The following is a 16,859-nucleotide window of genomic DNA, read 5'->3' on the forward strand; positions in this document are numbered from 1 at the left end:
CTTGTTTTTTATTAGGTCTTGAGAGAGCCTTAAATCTTCACCTAGCATAGGCTTCTTTGAGCTGGCCTTTGTAGTTGGAATGACAGAGAAAGACTGCGAGGGTGATATGGGGCCAGTCATGGAGGAAAAACGAGGTGTTGTTGGAGTTCTGTTTATAAGTACGGAATAGCTGAGAAGAGGTGCATCAGGGAGCATATTAGTGCCTTCCCTTGGAAACTGCACACAAACGGGGGGATAAAACAACTTTGCAAAGTGGCTCAGCAGTATTTGCTAAAGCTGAGTATATCCCTATCATCCAATCCTGAAATTCCACTTGTAGATAGATACCCCAGGGAAGTGAGTGCACATGTTTGTCAAAAGACCTGCATTGTAAGAATGTTTACAGTGGCCTTCTCATAATAGCCCTGAATTGGAAGCAACCTGAATGTTCATCAGTAGAAGGATGGATGAATAATTTATAATATGTGCATATGATGAAATACTGCTCAGCCAAAACCAAATAAACATAAAAACCCCATTGATTATCATGGACATCATGAAAGAGGCCAGTTACAAAAGAGTACGTACTATATAAGTCATTGATAGAAAGTTCAAGAGCAGGCAATAGTAATACATGATGATAGAAGTCAGAATAGTTGTTATTTTTGAGAGAAGGGTTATGAGAGCCTTCTGGGTGCTAGAAATATTCTAGATCTTGGTCTGGGGGTGGTGACCCAGATGTGCACATATGTCAAAATGTCTTGAGCTGAAATTACAGCACATTCTATAATGACTGTATGTATATTACACTTCAATTAAAGTAAACAAAACAAAGACAAAAACCTTAAGAAGAAACACAGATAGGGAGAGGCATTGATGTCAAGCCATCATAATAAAAATGTCAAGAGTTTTATAACATAACTAGAAATTGTTTTCAGGTGTTGATAACTTACTAGCCCTCAAAACAATCACCTGATAGCAAAATAAATCTGTTGGTTCTTATCCTCTACCAATAAGACGGTCATTTTATTTTGTATTTATTATAAAGATATTTGTTGCATGGTTGACTACCTAAAAGCCATTCCCAACCTCATATTCCTTGTAGATCTCTTATTATAAATGTTGGAAAAACTAGAGTCTCATTTTCTCAGCCTCTCTTTGAAATATTGCATGGAGATCTTTCCTATCTTTCATTGGGAAAACAGAATTTGTGGGCATGTTTTACGCTGCTACAGCATCCATGACTGATAAAAATTCATATGCATTTTCAGCTTTCAATCATGTTACTTTATTTAAAAATTTTTTAAAAGTGGAAATTATCCATTTTTTAATTTTTATTTTTTAACTTATCTTAAATGTGTATTTTTGAGAGAGAGAGACAGAGTGTGAGCAGGGGAGGGGCAGAGAGAGAGGGAGACACAGAATCGGAAGCAGGCTCCAGCCTCTGAGCTGTCAGCACAGAGCCCAATACAGGGCTTGAACTCATGCACCGTGAGATCATGAGCCGAGCCGAAGTCAGATGCTTAACCTACTAAGCCACCCAGGCACCCCAACAATCATATTATTTTAACTAAGGAGAAATGGGAAGTCTAGTACAACTCACTGGGATTCTGCCATGCCTCCAATTTAATTTCTTTTTTAAAATTTTTATTTGAGAGAGAGGGAGAGAGAGAGCGAGCGAGAGAGCTAGAGAGTGAGCTTGTGCACAAGCAGAGGAGTGTCAGAGAGAGAGAATCCCAAGCAGGCTCTGCACTGTCAGTGCAGAGCCCAACACGGGGCTTGATTTCATGAGCCACAAGATCATGACCTGAGTCGAAATCAAGAGTCTGATGCTTATCCGACTGAGCCACCCAGGCGTCCCTAATTTTTGACCTGTAGATATTCTCATGGGCTGGTAAGCAAGGAAGAAAGTGGGGAAAGGCTATATGGAAGGCAAACCAACTGTGTCTGCCAGAAATTTCTCTCCTTTTGTTGATCCAAAATGGGACAATAATAAATAATGGGCCAAATAAGAACCTCTTTACAAAAAGAGATAATAATGATAGAATTTTGAACAAAGAAGACCACACTTTTCTATGGAGAAATAATGTACTCTTGGAACACATAGCCTTAGAATTTGCCTAATTTTAAAGGATGGTTAAAATATAAATAACTTATATCTCTGGGATAATTGGATCATGCCTGTTGGGCTCTTAAAAGAGAAGGGGACCCACACTCCTTTTTTTATTGTCTTGGGATAGGACGGACCAGGTGGGCTTTCTGGTTCTTAACAATTTGTTAGGAAAAAGGCTTCGAACACAGAATCTGTTTATAGACTGAACAAGAAAGAAGCATTCATTGGAATATCTGACAGGATGGAAGAATTGGGGTGAAAGTAAACATTTTTCTGAAATTAGAAAGGAAACCTGAAGTTTAACACTTAAGCCAAGAAAGAGAAGAACAAATCCATAACTAGGTGTATATATTTAACTTCAAGTTGTACAGTACAGAGGCTCTGCTTATACTTAGTAATTATGCAGAATTTAAATATTTATGCCATTTACTTTTCCCCCCATCACCTATATACAGAAAAATTGAAAAGTTGTGCTGTGAACACTTACATACCCATTACGTAGATTCTACAGTGAACCTTTTGGTATATTTGTCTTATCACATAGCCATCTATTGATCCTGCCATCCATCCATTAATCCACATAACTTATTTTTTGGTGCATTTTAAAGTAAGTTGCGGGGGCACCTGGGTGGCTCAGTTGGTTGAGCGCCTGACTTTGGCTCAGGTCATGATTTTATGGTTTGTGAGTTTGAGCCCTACAGGGGGCTTTATGCTGTCAGCACAGAGCCTACTTCGGATCCTCTCTGCCCCTCCTCTGCTTGCATGTGTGCCTGCTCTCTGTCTCCCTGAAGTAAATAAACATTTTTTCATGTTTATTTATTTATTCTGAGAGAGAGACAGAGCACGAGCAGGGGAGGGGCAGAGAGAGAGGGAGACAGAGAATCCCAAGCAGGCTCTGCACTGTCAGCGCGGAGCCCATTGTGGGGCTCGAACTCATAAACTGTGAGATCATGACCTGAGCCGAAACCAAGAGTTGGATGCTTAACTGACTGAGCCTCCCAGGTACCCCAATAAATAAACATTTAAAAAAACTTTAAAAAAATAAAGTAAGTTGCGAGCAGCAGTACATTTCTCCCATGACCACTTTGGCCATTAAAAAAAAAAAATTCGTGGAGGGGTGTCTGGGTGGCTCTGTCAGTTAAGCTATTGACTCTTGATCTCTGCTCAGGTCATGATTTCACGGTTCAGTTTTGGTTACTGAGTTTGAGCCCCGCATGGGGCTAGGATTCTCTTTCCTTCTCTCTCTCTCTGCCCCTCCCCTACTCACACACTCTCTCTCAAAATAAATAAATAAATAAACTTAAAAAAATTTTTTTTAATGTTTTAATTTTTTTATTTTTGAGACAGAGAGAGACAGAGCACGAGTGGGAGAGGGGCAGAGAGAGAGGGATTCACAGAATAGGAAGCAGGCTTCAGGCTCTGAGCTGTCAGCCCAGAGCCCGATGCGGGGCCCAAACCCACGGACCGTGAGATCATGACCTGAGCCTTAGTCAGACGCTTAACCGACTGAACCACCCAGGCGCCCCTAAACTTAAAAAAATTTTATGGAGAAAGCCATTTTGGCAGAATTAAGTGTTATTTTTCTTCTCCTAGTTATTCCTGTTTTGTATATTGAAACATTACAATAGAAGTTATATAACAACTTTTTTTTGACACTGCCTAGGTGCTCAAGCACATATTTCTGTGCCACAATCTCATGAAGTGGGTATTATTATTATCCTCATTTACAGATGATGAGGCTTAGATATGGTGAGTTAAATACCTGCCCAAGGTTGTATCATCAGGATGTGACTGGGCTGGTACTTGAACCCTTGCACTTTGACTTAAGAACCTGATCCCTGAACCACCAAGAAGAGTACCCAGGATTGCAGGTCTAGTGCCCAAGAGGAAAGGGTCACTTGAAGGTTCCATAACTGGTAAGGGATGACAAGGACTGTGAGAACTGTATGGTACGGGAAGGATTTTCTGATTAGTGGACTTTTTAACTTTCTGAATTTTTTTTTTTTTGGCAAATTCCCCCCTTGGCTTTTGATCACTGTATAGTTAGTTCATAAGTATGTTTACCACCAATTCTCAGGAAAGAAAATGACCAAGCATTACATTCTTACTTGTTCTTTAGAGTTTTAAAAAGCAGTTTTTTAAAATCCTTTTTCCTCTATCCTCTTTTTTTTTTTTTTTTATTTTTTTTTTTTTAAATTTTTTTTTTTCAACATTTATTTATTTTTGGGACAGAGAGAGACAGAGCATGAATGGCGGGGGGGCAGAGAGAGAGGGAGACACAGAATCGGAAACAGGCTCCAGGCTCTGAGCCATCAGCCCAGAGCCCGACGCGGGGCTCGAACTCACGGACTGTGAGATCGTGACCTGGCTGAAGTCGGACGCTTAACCGACTGCGCCACCCAGGCGCCCCTCCTCTATCCTCTTTTTAAAAAAATTGTTAAATGTTTATTTTTGAGAGACAGAGAGACAGAGCATGAGTGGGGGAGGGGCAGGGAGCGAGGGAGACACAGAATCCGAAGCAGGCTCCAGGCTCCGAGCTGTCAGCACAGAGCCCGACGTGGGGCTCGAACTCACGAACCATGAGATCCGAAGTCAGACACTTAACCGACTAAGCCACCCAGATGCCCCAAAAGCAGTTTTTATTAAAGTATGATGTGTACACAGAAGAGTGTGCTTAGGACAAACTGAACATGCTTATGTGTGCTAGGGACAGAGCAAATAGTCGTTTCACATCCGCTGATGCCAACCGTTTATATACGGACTTTGGCAAGCCATACCTACTTCTTTGCTATTCTTACATTTTAAGTGAAGACCAAGGAAAACACTTCACCTCTTTCTGAATGTTTAGTTACCTAACCACTGGGTCTATTTATTCAATGAATAAACCCTGTAGCTATAATATATGTGGATTAACACTGCTTCAGATGAGAAATACGCATTGGTATGAATTGGAAAAACTGAACGTCTCTAGATAGAACTAAACTCATATTTTTATTCAGTTTCTATTTTTTCTTTGTCCTCATTTTTTCTATTCTTGACATTCTCTATATTATGTAAAGCTGTTTTTACCCTTTTACTTCTATATTTTGAAGAACGTTAATAAATAAAAGATGTGAAAACCAAATTGCTATTCAAATTCAATTGTTTCCAATTATACCGGGAACTAAACAGAACCCAGCAATTCACAGCTTCTTAGGGTGAAAGCAGCTCAACATTATTCAGTCTTCTATAAAGAAATAGAGAAACAAAAAAAGGGAGAAAAAGGGGAGAAATTCAGAGACTGAGAAATACGATGACAGGTTAATATTATGAAGAACAGATGGGCTTAAGGGTCTGAAAAATCAGTGTCAAGACCTTGCAATCTATGCTCCATTCCTAGTGTCCTCAGTCATCTATATTATTAGAGACTTCAGTCATTTCTTGCTTTTCATTCATTTTGTTGTTTTCTTTGGATCAGCTGGTAACATACAGTGTGCTTACAGTGTATGCTTATCTCAGTACTGACTCTAACAGCTGTAGATATTTCTCAAGCACAGAGGAGGGTAAATAAAAGAATGGTAAGCCTCAGTGGTGGAGATTCTAAACTACCCCAAACAATACAGTGTGTCAAAAGGCTTCAAGAAATAAAACTGTTGTCAGCTTTCCTTTCTATGTAGGTTTAAAGAAGAAAAATTGAGCTAACAATTCTGAAATGACTGCCAGAGATACTTCTGCAGTTACTAAAGGAGGAAGAAATAGAATGCTATCTTTTTTTCAAAGTCTGAGTGGGGGAGGGTCAGAGAGAGAGAGGGGGGGAGAGAGAGAGAATCCCAAGCAGGCTCCACACTCTCAGTGTGGAGCCCAACGTGGGGCTTGAACTCACGATCCTGAGACCAAGACCTGAGCTGGGATCGAGAGTTGGACACTTAACCAACTGAGCCACCCAGGCGCTCCTAGGATGCTATTTTCTAACAAACTGACATGGATCTGGGTAGTTTGATAAGGGTACCTCTTTTTGGTTGTTTGTATGTTAGCAACAGAAATTGACAAGTGCCCCATACCTTTATGAAGCTTTGCAAGGTACACAGCAACCTGTTGATGCATTGGATTTGAAAGATGTGTCAGTCAGCTTTAGCCACAGTAACAAACCCGGTATTTGAGTAGCTGACAAAAATCCTCCTTTATTTATTGTTCATGGGTCTGCTGGTTGGCTTGGCCTTCCTATGCTCAGCTGGCTGTGAACCCAGGACATGGGCCCAGTTCACATGGGCCCACATCCATGGGACCCAGGCTAAGGAACAACAGTTATCTGAGATGTGCTGTGGGCGTCGTGAATGACAGAAGGACAGAAGTTGCTGGTGCAAATTTGCCACACCTGTTAAAATTTCACCTCATTACAAACACATGTCACTTCTACCAACATTCTATTGGTCAAAACAAGTCATAAGGCCGGACCTAAAGTCGGTTGAGTGGGGATGTTTACTTTGTGAACTCCACTCTATTGCAAAGCCCAGTGGCAAAGGCTGTGGATTTTTATAATCCTTTTTACGGGGAGAGAGTGAAGAGTTGGGAATAGTAATCCAACCTACCGTAGAAGGCCGCCATTAGAGAAAGGTCTTGGGGTTATTGGAATGCTATTTGTAATTTTCCCCACAGTTTCACTAACCTGAAGTGAAATCAAAGGACTTGATGAGTTTTAATTTAAAAAAGTATATTTCGGAACACTAAGATTTAGAATAGCCTGAACATAAGATGAATCGCTCATGTGAGTTCCTTGAGTAAGCCACATGGACTTAGTGAGCCCTTACTACCGTTCCCCACCATTCTAGGTCTGTGTGAAGATATTAAACATGTAGGCAAGTGGGGAAAATGTAGAAGGAGAGGGCATAGCAGTTTCCTCTGTGCTTTCTTAGCTGAAATTTGTGATTTCGGTCGTGAGGAGGAGTGAGCACCCGTCTTCCCACGCTACCGGTATACCGTCATCACGAGCCCTGTATTTGGAAGGAATGTGTCTCCCATTTAAGCGTTTGACGGAATGATGAGTCTGAGTGGGCCTTGCTGAATCATCCTTCTGTGGGCAATACACGGGCCTACCTGTATCTCACAACTTACCCTGGCACTTCGCCAGACAAGAAAGAGAGGAGAGCTGAGCTGGTATTTGTTGAGATGTTGCTTTCTCTTCCCTGCTTTGCCCAAATAAAAACACAACAAATCCCCCTCAACCCCCGCCCCCTTTTTTTTCCACAGGAAAAGGTCTAGCATTTCTCTTTCTCACTGAGATGAAGAATTTTCCCATAAGAACTTGAGTTCTTCCAACATTGCGAGTAAAAGTCTTCTAGTGAGTATGGTCAGGAGAGAGCCATGAAAGTGGGTGACCCATGGATCATTCTGTAAGGAGATTGAAAAGCAAAGCAAAGCAAAACAAAACAAAACAAAAAACAGCAACAAAAAAGAAAAGCAAAATCAAGCCATGGGCTCGAATGAGCCTTGGAAATTTCCCTCTAATTCCTATTTGGAAAATACTCAGTTGGCCTAATGAGTGTGTTTAACAAAAGGTATTCCTGCCAGGTTTTCAGAAATGGAATAACTGACCTAATTTCTGTTTGGATCAGAATCAGAATCTAATCCGTGTCTGTAGACAAATAAGCCTAGAGGAGACCTACAACAGGCATCCGTTGCTACTTCTGTTTCTAAACAGGGTGGTCTCCCAGCCACTGTGCACCGAGGCTCTTGGCTCATCTGGCTGTTCTGCTGGGCAAGGCCCTGGAACCGCAAAGCAGGTTTAACATCACTCAGAAAGCCCAGCTGTGCTTTGTGTGAGGACATTGTGTGGATAAAGAAATAGGCTCTTGGGGCACCTGGGTGGCTCAGTCAGTTGAGTGTCCAACTCTTGGTTTCCCCTCAGGTCATGATCTCATGACTCGTGGGTTCAAGCCCTGAATCAGGCTCCACACTGACAGTGCGGAGCCTGCTTGGGCTTCTCTCTCTCTCCCACTCCCTCTGCTCCTCCCCTGCGTGCGTGCCACGCTCTCTCTCAAAATAAGTGAATAAATTAAAAAAAATAGTTTAGAAGAAACGGGCTCTTATTGGATGCGGTGTTTTAGAGGCAGGTGCGGATGAACAGCCACCATCCCGCATATTGGGGCGTTGCCTGCCTTGTTCTGTTAACACCCAGTGTGAACTGGGGTAGCACATCTTCTAGTGTGGACTTCCTTTTAATTAGGGTTTTAGTCTTATTTAGTTAGAATAAGGGACTCGTTTAAGACTAATAAAAGCAATAAATAGCCCCCACCCCCCACCAGAGGCACATATTTATACATGCTTCAGACATTTAATTTCAGGGGTTCACAGAACCCTTGAAATTATGGCCCCAGATTAAGAGTCCCTACCTTTATACCTTTATATTTAATGCTGTTTATTGTAGCCTATTTGATGGATAGAAAGACATGGGTTAGTGAAGGGACAGGTGTAGACAGTTGAGCTCCCACACTGCTGCCATTATTTAGTAGCCCCAGGACTTTGCTGAGTTTATTCATTCGTGAAATGGGGAACATTGTAGGATCCTTTAAGGGCTGTTGTGTGAGTAAAATGAGGCCATTTTCTTGGCTTTTGAGTACGTGGGTGTTCAAGAAATGGCAGTAGTTACTCTTGTTATTGCTATATTGACATCGTGTTTACATTGCACGTCCAACAAATGGAAGGCTTATGGAACACTTTGAACACAAGTGTGAACCAAATGATACTTTAAAAAAAAAATTATTTTACTTATTTTTAGAGAGAGAGAGAGAGCACAGGAGGGGCAGAGAGAGAAGGGGAGAGAGAGAGAGAGAGAGAGAGAGAGAGAGAGAGAGAGAGAGAATCCCAAGCAGGCTCCACACTGTCAGCGCAGACCCCAATGGGGCTCAAACTCACAAACTGTGAGATCTTGACCCGAGCCGAAGTCAAGAGTCAGTCGCTTAACCGACTGAGCCACCCAGGTGCCCTGAACCAAATGATAATTTTAAGGTTGCTGGTTTCTTTTAAGGTATCTAGTGCACTTATATTTATGCATAACTCTTGGTGCCCTCCTTCACTGCATCCTTCTCTAAACCCCGCTAGTTAGATATTTAGAACAAAGTGCCTAACACACAGCAGATGCTCAGTAAAAATGAATCATTGTTGTAATAATAATAATTATTGTTGTTATTACTGTTGCTGCTTCCTAAGTCATTCTTCTGTGGAGCCTGAATTTCACAGGAAAAAGGATTTCAAAATGGTCTTTTCAAGGTCAGGGAACATTTCAAAGTCATTGTGATAAGGAGAACAAAAAACTTGCTTTTTGTCCTTCCTCTTTTCTCAGTATCTTATAAAAATTCACATCTTTGCCTTCCATTCATTTCACTCACTATAGGCTGGATGCACAGCCTCCATGGGACAGATGACTAAATTGGTTTATGACAGTTTCTGGAATAGCCCTTGGTAGAACAAGGAAATGTGTCAGCCCTCTGTGACTGGGTGGGGCTGGCCCTAGGTTCTCCAGGCTAAGAAATGTGTGTGTTCAGGTCTCTTTCCCCCTTTCTTTGGCCGCATTTGTGCTCAGGTCCTGATTTCTTTGGAAGGTACAGGTGACTAACAACAGAGGAAAGTGTAAGCACTCGCCATGCATGTATTAAAAAACATTTTTATTTGAGTATCATTGACATACAAACCATGCTTGTATTTTAATAAAGTTGGAATCAAAGTCCAGGATCACATCTTTGCACATACAGAACCTGGCAAAGGCTCAATAAATATTGAATGAACAAGGAAAGGAATTAATCAGTGGAAAAATTTATTTTTGGAGGCAAAGGGGGCTTCTTGGTGCCCTTAAAAGCTCACTGTTTTCTCTCGTTCTGAATTTTCTAGCTTTGCCAGTCGAATACCACTCCATTACTAGTGTCCGAATACACCCAATACAGTAACTTTTATATTTCTGTAATTTTTTAACTTGAAGCTCTGTTTTTCCTCCCTGTTCTAAAGGAGCCCCAGATTTGCTAACATAGTAAGCTTTTTTCAAGGTGCTAGAGTAAGAGAGGGTCTGACTGAAGACACTGTACTGGTTAGTTATTGCTACATAACAATTGCGCCACAACATAGTGTCTTCGAACAACAGCCATGGGTTTTTGTTTGTTTGTTTTGTTTTGTTTTGTTTTCCTCAGGATTTTGTCATCTGGGCTGGGCTCAGTTGGGTGGCAGGAAATGTAGATGTAGCAAGAATGAAGGAGATAGACAATCATCATTGGCAGACATCACAATAATAAATCTTAGGGGCTAGGGTTATCAGTGGATGGTTAAATCAGCAGACAGAGTATGATGAGAAGCAGGATATTTGCATGGTCTCAAAGTGTCTCCCCATGAGACTTTACTGATTAGAAAAGAGAAAATGGTCATCTTAGTGTGGAGAAAGTTGGCAGACATCGCCTTAACCAAGTGATCAAGGTTGACATTACTAATAATAGGACATATTGATATCATTTACACCTGATATGATGCACTGAGAAGAACACATCACTTCTGTGGTGTTTTTGCCGAAAATTTGTAACCTCGGTCTGATCGTGAAAAAAAATTGACGAACCCAACTTGAGGGACATGGCACAGAATACTTGACTGGTACTTGTCAAAAGTGTCAAGAGCATGAAATGCACCCCACAGAGTGGCAGAGACTAAGGAGACATGCTGACTAAATGCAACATGGTATCCTGGATTAGATCCTATATCAGAAAAAGGACATTAGTCAAACTAGTGAAATTCAAATATAACCTATAATTGAGTTAATATGTTAACATATATTTCTTAGTTTTGATATATGAACTATGGTTTTGCAAAATACTAACATTAGGGGAAGCTGGGTGAAAGGTATACAGTGATCCTTTGCTCTTTTTTTTAAATTATAATTGACATACAGTGTTATGTTAGTTTCAGGGTTACAATATACTGATTCAACAATTCTGTACATTACTCAGTGCTCATCACTGTAAGTGTAGTCACCATCTGTCACAACACAATGTTGTTACAATATTATTGACTGTATTCCCTATGCTGCACTTTTCATTCCTGTGGCTTATTTATTTTATAACTGGAAGTTTGTACCTCTTATTCCCCTTTATTTATTTTGCCTGTTCCCCACCCACCTCCCCTCTAGGAGCCATCAGTTTGTTCTCTGTATTTAAGAGTCTATTTTTTTTTTTTGGTCTTTTGGTTTGTTTGTTTGTTTTTTTTAAATTTTTTTTTTAACGTTTATTTATTTTTGGGACAGAGAGAGACAGAGCATGAACGGGGGAGGGGCAGAGAGAGAGGGAGACACAGAATCGGAAACAGGCTCCAGGCTCTGAGCCATCAGTCCAGAGCCTGACGTGGGGCTCAAACTCACGGACCGCGAGATCGTGACCTGGCTGAAGTCGGACGCTTAACCGACTGCGCCACCCAGGCGCCCCTGTTTGTTTGTTTTTTAATTAATATTTATTTATTTTGAGAGAGAGAGAGAGACAGAGTGAGAGTGGGGAAGGGGCGGAGAGAGAGGGAGACACAGAATCTGAAGCAGGCTCCAGGCTCTGAGCTGTCAGCACAGAGCCTGACGTGGGGCTCAAACAAACTCACAAACTGCGAGATCATGACCTGAGCCCAAGTCAGATGCTTAACTGACTGAGCCACCTAGGTGCCTCATTTGTTTTGTTTTTTAGATTACACGTATAAGTGGAATTCTCTGTCCTGTTTTTGCAACATTACTGCAAGTATAAAACTATTTTAAAATAAAACATTAAAAAGTGAGTTACATGTGGAACACAAACTGTGTGTATAGGTGTAGCGTGGGGCAAGGGCTGAAGGAGGAACCCATTCAGATTTTATTACACATGGTCCAGGCAAGAAATGATGGTGGTTTGTAACAGGATATTGCAACAGAGAGATGAGATACTGGATTCTGGATATATTTGGAATGTATAAGCAACAGATTTGCTGACGGATTGGTTGTAAGGGGAAGAGAAAGAGGAGTTGAGGCCATATTGAGATGTCTTAGATGGTACTTCCTTGCCTCTCTTTGAGGACTAGGCGTCTTAAAAAAATTCAAAGACTGACTTGAGAAATAGGGCACCTGTAAGTCAAGTGATTGGAGTAAAGGTCTGGGAAATAAGGAACTCGCAGGCTGAAGACAGAGAGGGAACTGGCCTTGGTGGAAAGGAGATACCCAGAAGCCAGGGTATTGGCTATCACCTAAATCCATTTTTCATCTCTGACTGACACTGATTTCCTCCCTCTTACAAAGACAAAGGACACAACACAGTAATATGAGGAAAACATGAGTTGAGAAAATAATGGATAGTCAAACAGAGAGGGAAGGCCTGAGGAACCATGGTGTCATCATTGGCCTGCAAAGAAAAAAAAAAAAAAGAAAAAAAGGTGAGTTTGGCAGCCCCTGGCCTAGGCAGTGAAGGTTAGTCACCTCTATGTGAGTGTGTTATGTATGCTGCCCAACATGTTGTAGGTCAAGTAAAACATTAAGATAGAAGATGGAGAAAGCTAACACTGAAAGACCACTTTAATCCACAGTTCACTTTCATGTACAGCCTCATTCTGATAGACAGAACCCCTCCACTCCGCTGGCGTCACTTTGAAGTGTATGTCCTTATTTCTAGGATAATCTCTCTGTGATGGAATGGAGACATCCATCCCACTGTTGAACCTGTCACACTGTATTTATTTTCTCCTTATGCCTATTTTTGACCCCCTTCTTATTTCTTTTCTGTAATTCCCCCCCCCTTCCTTGTTCATTCTTTGTCTTTCTCCCTTAGATACTCACCCGACTTTGACAGCGTGATTACTTAATACTTACCTGCCAAATTAAGTGACTTATTTTACCAACTGGGTGGATATACAATACCTTGACACTTGCTATTTGAGTATTTTATTGCATTTTTTGTGTGTCCATGATGAATAAATAATGGTGCCAGCATTCAAATATTGGTACAGTATTGGTAATTGGCTTGTTTTGAATTAAAGTATGCATCACAGTATATTGTGTCTCTTTTGCTGTTTGACTTTAGTTCAATGAAGATTAATAAATTAATATTAAAATTAATAATATCCTCCATTCTTGTTCACTTTCTAGACTCCCTTTTCATTTCTCCAAGTTGAGATATTTACAATGAAAGAGGAAAGAGCATTTAGTCAAATGAGCAATGAGAACAGCAGAACAGTCCAATTATTTGAAAATAGAACATATTACCGTAGTTGCCCAAAATTTAGTTTTGAAATGGCCCCAAGTTCGCCCGGGTGGCTCAGTCAGTTGACTGTCCAACTCTTAATTTTGGCTCAGGTCATGATCTCAGGGTCGTGGGATTGAGCCCTGCATTGGGCTTTGTGTTGGGCATGGAGCCTGCTTGAAATTCTTTCGCTACCTCTCTCTCTGCTCCTCCATCATGCATTCTCTCTCTTTCTCTCTCTCAAAAAAAAAAAAAGATTAAAAAAATGAGATGACCCCAAGTTTATTGTACCAGCCAAGCGTTATTGGCAACCATCTGGTGGTGCTGTTTATTTAACATATTGGAGGGTTGAGGTATATTCCCCAATACAAAATACAGTATTATCCTTAAAACCCACAAGACTCTCCCCTCCCTCCTTTCCTCTCTCTTTCCTTCTTTACTTTCCGTGACTCTTTCTTTCCTTCCTTCCCTTTTACTGCCACTCTTCACTGGCAATGATTCCAATGTGTCTAATGTGTATATTCATATTTGTATGTATCAGAATATGTAGGTTATATAAGAATAGTCTTACAGAATATGCAAGATTATATTGTGGGTATGTTTTAGAGATTCGCATTAATGGTTTTTCCAAAAAAGTCATTCTGCTTCTTAATATTTTTTTCATTTGGGACTGCATCCTTAATATCTCACCATGTTGTTGTGTGTCCTTCTACTTTGTTGCTCCTGACTGCTGCATGATATGCGACAGAATGCACCATTCACATTCTCCTTACCCATTATACCCTAGTGTCAGACACTTAGGTTACTCCAGCTTCCTTTACCACAAGTAACACTCCTCATAAATATCTTCTTTGGGGCCGTATGTGAATTTCTTTTGGATATATTCCCAGGACTAGGATTATTGTATCATAGGATACAAATACTATGATTCATTTCTTTCAGATTGCTCTCCATGATAGTTGCCTCTGTGTGTGTGTACACATATTCTCAGAGCCTAAGGGTAAAGTGTTATGTACCAGTCCTTATCCTTGAAAATGCATGAGGCCAGATTGGGGACCATTGCTTGGAGTGACAAGAAAGATGGAATCATGTTAACTTTTCTTCTAGGATTGAGTCTGCATTCATATTAATGACAAAAATAACTACCATAAAGTGAGTGTTTCTTATGTGCCAGGGACTATGCTAGGTGCTGTACATTCTTTGTCTTACTTACCCTTTACAATAATGCTATGAAGTACATGTTGGTATTAAAACTTCTGTCTCAGGGATGTGAAAACCTATACTTAGAGACTTTTAGTGACTTGCTTCAGCTGGTAAGTTTCATATCGGGGATGGGACTGAGGTCTATCTAACCCCAAAGCCCATGCTCTTAATCACAATGCCACCATGCCTCCCCATCATCCCTTTATGAGAAAGACTTTTTGAGATGCTTGATATTCATCCCCACCATGTCTGTGTGCTGTAGGTTTTAGGACGTCAGGTTAATGTTCGGGTTGGTAGGGAGAGAAGCTATGGGATGGACCATCGCAGCCTTGGGCATCAGTGTTTAATATACCACAAGAGAACACTTTTGCATTCTGGTTTATGGCTCAGTTGCTTTAATTTTTATGGCTGTGAACCAGTTACCCCATTGCCAAAATCCTGTATTTTGAAATAGCAAAACTGAGGCCAAAACCATATGACTGACAAGTGAACAATAGAAGCTCTCTTAATTGACCTAGACCTAATTATGTTGTTGGAAGAACTGACGTTCTCCATTTTATCTCTTAAGCCCTACTGACTGATGCTCACAGATTCCTGAATACTATACTTGCTGTTCCTACCAAATGAACTCTGTCCTTAACAGAGGCTAGTTGTGTTTGTTCCCCAAACTGGTTATGCCAGTTGTAGTTAGTAGTATAAGTTACATAAATTAATTAAATGTTAAATGAATGGATGAAATGTGAGTGTAATGTTGTTTCTATGAAAATTAGGTTGAATGTGTTTGTAAGACTTACTACATATGATTTGCTAAAAACAGTTATTGAGTAATTAGGTGTGGGGAGACATCTGTGAAAGATGGGAAAAAATAATTAGATTTCTCCAGGGATTCTCCCCTCAATTGCCTGTAAGTGTCTTAGAGTTTTCAATACACCCCGAAGAAATGGAACCTGGAAATCATAGATGATCCATTATGGGTATGGTTTATGCAAAAAGACTGTATACAACTCCCAATTAGCAGACCCGTATTCAAAGGCCTTGAACTTTCCTCAAAATATTAGCAAATATTTGAGTTTTTACATTTCTTTTTTAAGTTAAATCTAATAGTTAATGTATGATTGCATTATTTTTGTAACTCCTAGCTTTACCTGATTTATTTTGTTAACCAGCCAGCCACGTTTTCATATTGCATTGGGCACACTTCTTGCCTGAAAATCCATGCTTGAAGAGGCCATCCATTATATTTTGTTACCATATGTTAGCTGCTTTAATACCAGGATGGATGTTTTCTAATTAATAAATATGTACAGAAGGTCACATAATTTTTAGCAGAGTTTAAAGGAATCCAAATACCCAAGTGCAATGTGGTACCATTGTCACACGGAGTACCAGTTATTACTAGCCACTTTTTAAAATGTTTAAGATTGAGAGAGAGAGAGGGGGGAAGAGAGAAAGGGAGAGAGAGAATCCTAAGCAGGCTCTACACCGTCAGCGCAGAGCCTGACCTGGGGCTCGATGTCATGAACCTTGAGATCATGACCTGAGCCAAAATCAAGAGTAGGTCACTTAACCAACTGAGCCACCCAGGTGCCCTACCATACAGTTTTTTTTAATCTTTATTTATTTTTGAGAGAGAGACAGAGTGTGAGCAGGGGAGGTGCAGAGAGAGAGGGAGACACAGAATCTGAAGCAGGCTCCAGGCCCTGAGCTGTCAGCGCAGAGCCCGGCATGAGGCTCGAACTCACGATCCATGAGATCATGACCTGAGCCGAAGTTGGACGCTCAACTGACTGAGCCACCCAGGCGCCCCCTTACCATACAGTTTTTAATCTACCTTTAAATGTTCTTATTTTGCATTAAGAGAACCTTTAGCACCTTCACACACTGGAAGGCCTAAGCTTCTACAGGTCCTGTTGTAGTGTGTTGTTTCTGCCTGCTGAAGGTCTCAGAGGAGCTTGTCATGAAAATTCTGATCTCAGCCCCTCACAACATGGGAGAAATGACATTAAATGGCTCCTTATCAGTCCCTCATGACTGTCCCTTTGAGACTGGGATTCTTAACAGTTTTGAGGAGCTTTGTAAATCATGTGACAACTTTGGACCCTCTCCCTGTCAGATACATTGCATATGGAATTTTACATACACGTTATTGGGCTGGGTTTTGGAGTTCTTAGAGCTCATCCATGGATGTAGGCTCATTATCTCAGCTCTACAGATGATGTACTTGGGAAGGTAGGAGGTCTGGGCTACTCTTGGCTCTGTCATTAAGTAGTTAGGCCACCTTAGTTAGGCAAACCCATCAACCTCTTTGGGCCTCAGTTTCCTGATCTGTAAAGTAAGAGGTTTATCGTACATTAAGCTCCACTATCCCT

The sequence above is a fragment of the Prionailurus bengalensis genome, chromosome X, assembly GCF_016509475.1.
Source record: "Prionailurus bengalensis isolate Pbe53 chromosome X, Fcat_Pben_1.1_paternal_pri, whole genome shotgun sequence".
NCBI classification, from domain to species: Eukaryota; Metazoa; Chordata; class Mammalia; order Carnivora; family Felidae; genus Prionailurus; species Prionailurus bengalensis.